The sequence below is a fragment of the Acanthisitta chloris genome, unplaced genomic scaffold (genome assembly GCF_000695815.1).
Source record: "Acanthisitta chloris isolate BGI_N310 unplaced genomic scaffold, ASM69581v1 scaffold10054, whole genome shotgun sequence".
NCBI lineage: Eukaryota > Metazoa > Chordata > Aves > Passeriformes > Acanthisittidae > Acanthisitta > Acanthisitta chloris.
In genome coordinates this window covers 27,392-37,470 of record NW_008668761.1, presented here as the reverse complement: position 1 = coordinate 37,470, position 10,079 = coordinate 27,392, and positions in this window count along the sequence as shown.

The window sequence follows — 10,079 nt, the reverse complement described above, 5'->3', positions numbered from 1 at the left end:
ACAGAAAATAAAATGTATGCTTCCAAAACATTAAATATAAAACTGCTTTGATACATTCTGTCATCCCCATGCCTTCTGAAGTTCAGGAAGACTCCAAAATTTAAATGATTAACTGGTATTTCCAGACTCCTGGCCAAACAAACACTTACCACATGTGAAGTTCTGTGATTAATGAGCCAGGTTTGCTTGGAGCCCTCTAAAATCCTTTTCAGTGTTTGATTATTAAAATAATATTGCTTTTACTTGTGAAAATATGTGCTCAAGCTGCATTGGGAGACAACCTATTGTTTTTTTCACAAGCTACATTCATAGAATCACAGAATGGTTTGGGTTGGAAAGATCTTCTAGTTTCACCCACCCTGCCCTGAGCAGGGACACCTTCCAGTAGACCAGCTTGCCCCAAACCCCATCCAACCTGGCCTTGAACACTTCCAGGGATGGGGAGTCCACAAGAAGCATTAGTCCACATTCCAGACCCATAAGTTCAGATCCTGCTGGGTTTATCCGTTTATAAGCTCCCCTGCAGAAAACAAAAGCACATGAGAATGCAATACCTGTTACCAGTCATTATCCTGAACCAGACTGTACCCAAAGACCAGACTTCATGTTCTGTACCTCTGTAGACCCCCTGTAATTTTTGCCTTTAAACCCCCACACAGCCAAGCTGCTGTCTGAGCCCACAGCTCCATCCCTGTGCCTTGGTTTATTTGGGAGATGCTCTCCTCTCTATCTGGAACTTAATGGTGTAATTCTCCTTTTCTTTGCTACATCTAATGGCCACATTATTTATTGAGCATCCCTGTAACAAAGCCACCATTGTACTGGATCGTTCTGGGGGAAAGCAGAGAGCCTGCTGCTGCCTCCTGGAACTGGAGCCTGCCAGAACCCCCTTGGCTATTTATTTTTCTAAGTGCAGAGGAGAGGAGCACATACCTGATGACAAAAGCAGGCAGCAGCTGGCATTGCTGCTCTTTGGCAGGACCCTTGTCCAGGAGAGCCATGATGACTCTCTCTGCTTACTTCTCTGGCATTTTACAGCACTTAAAAGAAACTAACAGATCACCCTTCCCATGGGAGATATTTATTTGCACTCTGTGCTACTCTTTAATGCTTGGCTGAAAGTGTGGTTCCTGGACGCATATATTTAAACGTAGTGACAATTTGCATTTAAATTCTAGTTTTCTAAATGTCTGTGGAAAAATGATAGCATATACAGCTTCCAACACATGGTGCATTCCCCATACAGAGTGCTCTATTTCTCCTTTGAATGCTCTTTCATTTAGCTAAAATAAAGACTTTTGCCATAGATTTGAGTATTGGACTCAAAGCAGATTTCTGGTAAATATGGCAGAGTGCTGGATGCACATCTGGCTCGCAGGTACACACCTCTGCAATGAGCTCAGGTGATCCCAGGTTGGAGGGATGGACCCTAATGCTTTTGATGTTTCATGCCCATACTCCTTTTTATGTTGAAGGAAGCTTGGCAGTATACTCCTCTCCTCTCTCCTCTTTCATCTCTCCTGGCATCGACTCAACATTCATCCAATTCCTCGACGAACTCTTTCAGCTCAATAAACCATCAGAAAACTAAATAAAACCCCTGAATCAACTCAGCAGAGTCCAAGTACTGGAGCTGCAGCAAGGCTGGTGGCAGGGACGGGGGAGAGGTGGGGTGAGGGCAATCTCTTCCCTTCCAGCACCATTTCCATTTGAATGGCTTGAGCAGACGCTGCTCTGAAGCCCAGGGATCACTGCTGATCTATGAGCCATAGGAAATGAAGTTCAGCTGGTTTGAGAAACAATATTAAACAGTGAAATTAAAACTTCTCATTCAGGCTGGTACAGCCCCTTGGTTCAGAAACTGAAATGTCCCAGTGCTGTATGTGCAGCACAATATTCTGTGATTATTTTCCTATGGGTTCAGTGAGCTCAGACACTACTGGTGTAGCATTTAAATGTGCTCATAACATGGTTTCAGATGGAAAACCAAAATTTGGTTGGATGAATATCGATTTACTTTTCTTATGAGGCTTTCAGATATGATTTGGTTGTTCTCACCTAGAGATCTACCATAATATTTTACCAGGGGCAAATCTTTACTTGCTTAGTCAGAACTCCCAGTGAAGATTTACGTGACTAAAAGCAGCAGTATCAATTTGAGGTAATTTTTGGCAGGTGTGCTGTCCCCAGTGCACAGCTGCTTTCTTCTGCTCCATGCTGCAGCCAAAAGCCCTGCTCCTTGCAACTGCTCATAGTGCTCAGAATTGGGAAACCAGCTTTGGAAGGAGCATGAGGAAAGGAAATTCCTCTAAGCTGCTTTGTCTGCAGGACATTTTATATCAAACCAGGGACTGAAGGAACACAGGGACCTGTCTTTGATCCACGGAACATCAGGATGACTTAGAAAAATAGTAGTGGCTTTGTGTTATCTTTCTTCTATAAACTATTACCAATTAACTAGATAATAGGCAATGCAAAAAACAAAATAAGTGTTGGTTATGTTTGCTGTAATGTCATGCAGAAGGATTAACTCCTGTAGGAATTACTGGATTCTAGTGAAAAAATAATGAATATGTGTCTGTAATGACACTGTGTTAGTCCTCTGCCCTGCTAGCTGGTGTGGTCACTAGGTAGGGCAGCTGCATCTGTGAAGTCTGAGGTTGATGAGATCTCTCAGGGATATTATTTTGTCCATTAGGCTGCTGTTACTTGGATGGTTTTGATGGGTAAACCTCAGGATTTTTATTTTTCCTTGATATCTGTGCTGCCATTGACCTAGTTTTGCAGCGAGTAACAGCACAGCCATCTGTATCCCAGCTGATGCCAAAGAATGAAAATAACCCGAAAGGTAACAGCCCCCTGGGTGATGGGAGGGTTTGTGGGCAGCATTTGATGTTTGTGTCACTTCCCCTTTGCACTGCAGTTTCCAACCCCTGGTAAAACAGGCTGGGAAGGCAGAAGGACAGGGAGCAGCCCTGCAGGGCTTGGGGGGCTCGGCCAGCCCTGCCCTTGGCTCTTCACCCTGGGACAGTCAGGGCCACACAAGGAGCTGGGAGCTACTTTATCCTGCCTTAGGGGGTCAACCAGTGACTGGTTTGGTGCATTTGGGTCTCTGTGACAGAAGACTGGCACAGCCAGGAGAAGTTGTTTTAATGTTGGGTTTCTCTGCTGTTCCTGTAGTCTGTGCTTTTTTCTGCGGTGTTGGTACTGCACAGTCAGCACTAGAGGGGCAGTGGCAGAATGCAGGGTACAGTGGATGATGAGCAGACATCTCCCCTGCTTGTGTTGATGGCTGATGTTTTCAGAGTTTTATGCAGAATTGTAGGTCCCCACCTTCAGGAGCTGCACACAATGACAGTGTAGACACATCCTAGCACAGTGCAGATTAGGCAGAAGATCTGCACAGTAGCATTAAGCGGCAAATTTTGGCCCATAATACTAATAACTGCTTTTCTACTTCCAAGCAGTTTTGTGCAGTGACTGTGGCAGTGCTCAGAAATGTAAACCATACTGATGACAACCACTGACATTGCAATGGGGAGTGTCATGAGATTTTATGCATCTCTGAAAGCACCAACTGTAAAATTTCAAGGCTTCCCTGAAAGATGTAGCTCTCAATTAAGAAATCCACTGTGCATATCAATATTTCTGGGTGTGAAGAAGAGTTTGAAAACACGTAAATATACTATAAAGGTTTAGATGCCCAAAGAAATAAAATGAACCTCAGCTCTGCTGTTTATACAAAATCCCTTGTTAGTTTCTCCTTCTGGCCCTGTTTATTATTTTGCAATATGTTTATTGCCAGCAAACCTAAGCATGCTTTGTGACTTGAGAATACTTTGATTATTTCCTAGTGGTGATGAATGGATGAATGGTGTGCTGATCGCTGACACAAGAGTGAGTTTTCTCACTTGGTTCTGTCATGTTCTTTGACAATAATGCATTCTAGTGTTTTTAATTGCCAACAGCAGCTGAAAATTCTCTCTTTGAGGGTGTCCCCATCACATCTCATTCGATCATTATTAGTCATTAAACATCTCACTGTGTTTAATTTGGGGCAGGGCTGTGGTTGACCCCATCTCACATTCCTTGTGCTGCTCTGTGCTTGAATCCAAGGATAGAGCAAAGGGCACTTATTCAGCCCAAATCTACAGCACCTCATGTGAAGCAGTGGGAAGGTTTTATTGCTAATACTTGTAAACCATGGACTTACTGCAACAGTTGGAGCCCTAAAGGAGCTCTCTCCTGCTCCCTGTTAGTTCTGCAGAGCTCTCCTGGAATCCAGCCTTGGGACAGATTGCCACTGTGAGATACAAACCATTAGAGCTGCAGACCATAGGTACTATTTAATAATTTCTTTACAAGACAAGTGGTTTATAAGTTAGGAGGAGCATTTGGAGCATGTGATTTATAGTTGGGGTTAATTTAATAATTAGCAACTATTATTATCGTACACCGAGTGCTGCGTATTAGTGCAAGTTACTGGTGAAAATTCCACTGGTTTAGAGCTCAGGTTGGATGACACTGTGCTGACAGGGCTGTTTTCCTGAGGCTTTGCAGTTTTACAAAGTTTCAAGTGATTTACTCCAAGCTGTTGCTGACACTGCAGCTTGCAGAGGCTTTCACCACCCTCAGGTTAGGAGGGGATTGTGTTTGTTTCCAAGAGTCCCATGGTTTTAAATGGGTTTATCCTGACAACAGCATGGTAAGAAAAGTGTTGTTTATCCCCAATTTACATACAAGAGACACTCTATTTAAGAGCCCTTGAACTTGGATGTCTGCACAGTTCTTGTCCAGGACAGTCAGGAGATAGAAATCAGGCACTGTGATGTGTCAGGAAAAGTCTGAACACTCTCAATTTTGATGCGCTGAAATGTCTTTAAAAATCACCTAATATTCTTTTTTAAATCACCTAATATAAGGGCCAAGTCTTACAAAGATCTGTGGTGAATCCCAGAGCCAAACCAAACTCTGCACAGTGTATAGCCCTGCTGCAGGGTTCAGCTGTCCTGTGTCCTGAAGGAGGCAGGAGTTGTGAGTTAATGCTCTGAGGTGCAGAGTGGGAACATGACAGCTTTGGCTTGCTCTGTTTTCCCATGAGATATGTTGGACCTTGATTATTCCTGTAGGACTGAGGTCAGGTTTGCCTGCAGCACTGTACCAAACTGGTCATCTCTGACAGACCTGCACAAAACTTATTGTGGCAAAAGGAATGCACAGAAGTTCCCACACAGAGGAGGCACAAAGTGTGGCCAGCTCTGCCCCCAAACCAGAGCTCTGCTCATGAGCTGGCAGGAGGACTTCTCGGGTTTGCCTTTTTCCCTCCAAGCTCTCATCATGCACTGCAAGATTTTTTCCCTTCTCATTTCTTGGACTGCTGGAAATGTCCCCTCACCTGCTGTTGTAGAACACTTGATCAGATACCAAGTCACTGCTGGGTGAAAACAGGATTTAATGCAATGACTAAACACCAAGTTAGTTACTGAGTAACTTCCCAGGAGCCCTTTTCCATACTCGGGGAGTTACTGATCACATTATGTGCTGGTGCAAAAAAAGATTTGGCTGAGGGGTGGCCTATTTGCATACAAGATTCTGAAGAGGAGCCTGAGTGATTGCTCACAGAAAAACCTCAAACATGGATTAAATGAATCATCAGTGAATGGTATTTCAGAGGCTCCTCATGCACAGGAGATGTGGATTGAGACTTTCCCAACAAAACGATCCCTGTCCACTCGAGCTTCTGTGCAGTAAACCCAATTCCAAGCTCTCTGCAATGGCATCATCACAGCCTTGCTGGAGAGCAGGGTGAGGCCAGGCACAGCCCAAAGGCTCAGTCTGCATCCCACTGGAGACTAGTTTGCTCCTTCCAAACGAAAAAACAACTTAGCCGCAGGTGAGCAACCTATTTTTGTAGGAAATGTGGAAGAAATGCCCAGTTTTCCCTTGAGAGATGATACATAACAATCATAGAGCTGTGGCCTGCATGGCATTATCCAGTTGGCAGCTTAGTTTGAGGAAAAAAATAGTGGCACAAAATCGGCTTATTTTTTAAGCCCAGCTGGAAACTAGCGGGAATTCATCTCATCGGATAAGGCTATTATAAAATGCTTGTATCAGGCTTCATCGCATATATTTGGAGGCAGAAAGAATTTATTGCAGAGGTTTGAGTTGATTCAGAGTCACACAAGGTAGATGGAAGCCTCAATCTTTGTGCCTTCTGTGCTTTTATGAACAAAACACTTCAAAATAATTAAAAGACCCCACAAAAAAAAACCAAAACAACCCTGCAGCGTATAAAACACAACTCCAGAGTTGCCTTGAGCTGCATTAACTTTTACCGCACAACCCTTTCTCTCTCCCCCTTAGAAAGCACTAGATAATCTTTTAAGAAAATCAAATCTAACTACTTTGTTGGATTAAATCTAACTACTTTCAGTTGGATTTAATTAGTTTTTGTCTAGCGGTGCTTCTCAACTGCCCCCGAGCAAGGGCTGTTGGCCGGTGTGCTGTGACCCCGGGCTGGGGACAGCACAGGACAAGGTGCAGCAGAGCGAGGGATGCTCTTGGGGCAGCACATCCCGGTGGGATGCTCAGCAGGGAGTGCACCGGCTCTCAGGGCAGAGAGGCCTCGCCTGCTCTCTCCTCTGTGGCCTTGGCAGCATATTCATGAATTTTTCAGTTGTGCCCACGTGGGAGTTGTGGCTGCTGGCCAACAGCTCAGGCAGAAACAGCCCCGTTGTTAATGATTGACCGGTGAGATAATGAAATAGCCCAGCCCACTGTTTGCTTCCCTTCTTTCTGCGCTGCCACCGCACTGCTGCGCGCCACAGAGGGCCATAAACCAAGGGGCAGTTTCCAGCCGAGAGGCAGAGGCTGTGTGTGACAGTCCCTCGTGCAGCTGTGATGCCCTTGGAGCCTCCTGCAGCCTCTGGGACATCCCAAGCCACAGTGACCAGGTGAGAGATGGAATCGCCTCCGACGCTGTGCGAGTGCCTTGGGAACTCTTCAGGTTGTGATACGCGAAGTTCTGCTTCACTGACTTTGAGATCTTTGCTGTGGGCACAGCTGGAATGTGGGACTAGAATATTAGCTTCTGTTTTCTAAAGAGAGAGCAAATTTGCACTGTCCATACTCATTGTGAACATGCCTTCAGACTGCCAGAGGTAACAGTAACCCGCTCAGGTGGAAGGTGTCGCTGCCCAGGGCAGGTGGGTGGAACTGGCTGAGCTTTAAGGTCCCTTCCTACCCAAACCATTCTGTGTGTGTGTCTGTTTTAGATGCCTGTATCTGTTTTCCTTCTGATTTTCTGTTTTCTGAAACCTGGGCTTCAGCAGTTGCTGTTCTGTCTATCTCTGTATTTACTTTATGCAAGAAAAAATGAACACTCTGGTTACTCTGTTGCTTATATGGTGTTTGCTCTAAGTCTGGGGAAGAGTGATTCTGCTGGTCCATAGTCTAAGTAACTGCTCCCTGATCTGTGGATAAGTGCATGTGTTTCAGGAAGGAAAGAGACTCAGCAAGACCCTTGGTGAAGATCTTTGAGGGTCACAGTGTCTGTCCATACTGAGCTGTGGGTGATCTCACCAGTCTGGCAGGCAGACTTTGCTTCACCTGGGCACTGCCCCTTGAGCAGCTGGAGGATACCACACAGGTCCTTGGACCTCACAGGGTCTAATGCAGAGTGTGTGTGGTTCTGGGTGCTCGAGATGCACCCAGTCATGCCAGCTGCCTGTGGCATGGTGCCACACATGCCAGCGCGTGGTGCCTGTGGGCATCGTGGCAGCTCTTTACAGGTGGTTCACAAGGTCTCGACAAAAGAGGAGGCACAGAGTGTGTGCTCAGTCCTAGCTCAGCTGAGCTGCTGGTCCCACAGGGGACAGATAATTAGAGACATGTTGCAAGAGCTCATCCAGGGCCAGGAATGAGCTAGTGGATGTGGCGGGAGAAGAAAGCGTAACTTTGGAAAACCTGGTGTCCAAGTGTTGTGTTTTCTATTGATCCTTCCTCCCCACCAAGGACTGACTCAGCTCTTAGGTACCTTGCAGAGCATCTGCTACCAAAGTCCATGTGCTCCCATCTGGAGGAACCCTTCTGTAACAGTTAGCCCGGAAACAGATGATGGAGCAGGATGTATCTTGGAAAATATTAAAACCACGTTTTGAAATGTTTAACCAGGGGTTGAAAGCTGTCTTAAGCACATGTGATTGCACCAGGCCACCTGAACTTCAGAGATTATCATTTGCATCTCTGCAGGTGGAAGATGACATTTTTATAGGGAAATGTGTCAATGTAACCAAATAATTGGACAAGGGCAGAACTGAATTTATGCCAGAAAATTTGTCTTTAAAATGCTTAAATACCAGTGTGTTACAGTGTGTAAGGGACCAATCTCACCCCTGCTGTGGATACAGAGGTTCTAGTGTGTCACCTCAGTCTCATACAAACACAGAAATAGAGCAGATTATGTGGGGGTTTTAGAATAAATAGAATAAATAAAGTCTAGGTCCATGTTTAATAGGTGAGGCAGACATTTTTACACAGAAAGTAGCTACCTTGGTACAAATGCACTTAATGATCTTCCAGCATAGGCAGTGTTTGAGGCTGATGGTGAAATGCAAGTTATAGAGTGCTGATTTGGGAACTCAAAAGGAAAGTTTCTGTAGAACAGATTAAATATAGAAAGATGTATCTGCAAAATCTCACACCTTTCTATTTCAGTTGAGTCTGATTGGTATGAAGTGCTACAGACAAGGAATCACTTGGTCTCTTGTTTGTATGTAACCAGGTGATCCCTCCAATAAAACTGCCACTGCTCTCTGAATTGTTTACCTGTTGTCAGAGGTGAATACCTGCCCTGGCATTACCTGCTTTGGGAAAGTCTCTCACTAAAGCTCTGGGTGCTGCCTGTTCCCAGGATTGAATGAATTTATGCTTTCCCCAGTCTTTTCCCTCTGATGTCTCCTGTCAATTTTGCAGCAAGTCTGGATGGAGGCAGAAGGAGATTGGGTTTAGATTAGATATTAGGAATAAATTCTACCCAGTGTGGGTAGTGAGCCACTGGCACAGGTTGCCCAGAGCAGCTGTGGCTGCCCCAGCCCTGGAAGTGTTCAAGGCCAGGTTGGATGGGGCTTGGAGCAACCTGGGCTAGTGGAAGGTGTCCCTGGCCATGGCAGGAGGTTGGAATAAGGTGATCTTTAAGGTCCCTTCCAAACCAAACCATTCTGTGAGTCTGTGATTCTATGATGCTCTTTGCAGACCAGAGGTTTGATTTCTGCCCATGATTTCAAGCAACCCTCCCTACACTAATGTAACACTTGGATATTTCCAGATTACTTTAACTACTAATTCAGTTTCACATTGTCTGTTGTGGAAAGCAGGGAGAATAATATTTAGTGACATTGAGAGTAAACTCTTATGAATTCTGCCCAAATGAAACCTATGGGAAAATGCTGGAATGCAATATTTGCCAAAGGAACAGAGCAGTCTAATATATTATGTCTTGTGTATATTTGGTGATTTTCTCTTGTTCCAGTGGAATGTTCTGTAATAACTGGATATTACATTACTGTCTGCCCCAGCCCAAAGGCAGGCACAGTTATGTTCAACATCTGGATAAATTAGACTGAAAACAGATGTCGTCTGAAAAGGAATAGTTTCTGTTTCCTATGTCAAAGCAAGTAAGTTAAAGAGCCAATGGTGCTTTTTTTAATACCAAATTAATTAATATTAATTTATAATACTTAATTGTATAGAAGAAAAATGGAAGTGCTAATATTGTTTGCTAATTATATTTTGGACTGGCAATTTGCTATGAAAGAATGGAAAAGTTACATAATTTCCTGAGGGTAAAAAGTTATTGAAACATGAATTTGTAGTTAGCAGGAGTACTGAGCAGGCAAGACTCGGGTTCTGTGCCTGTTGTGGGACTTGTAAACGATTTCAAGGCAAGGCAGAGTCCTGCTGGTGCGACAGTGTATGATTAAAGTTTGTCAGATGCACCCTGAGGTACAAGGAGATTGTTCTGTTAGGTGAAGGTCCATTGCCACATCTCTGCTCACTTTCTCTCTGTTTCTCTCACA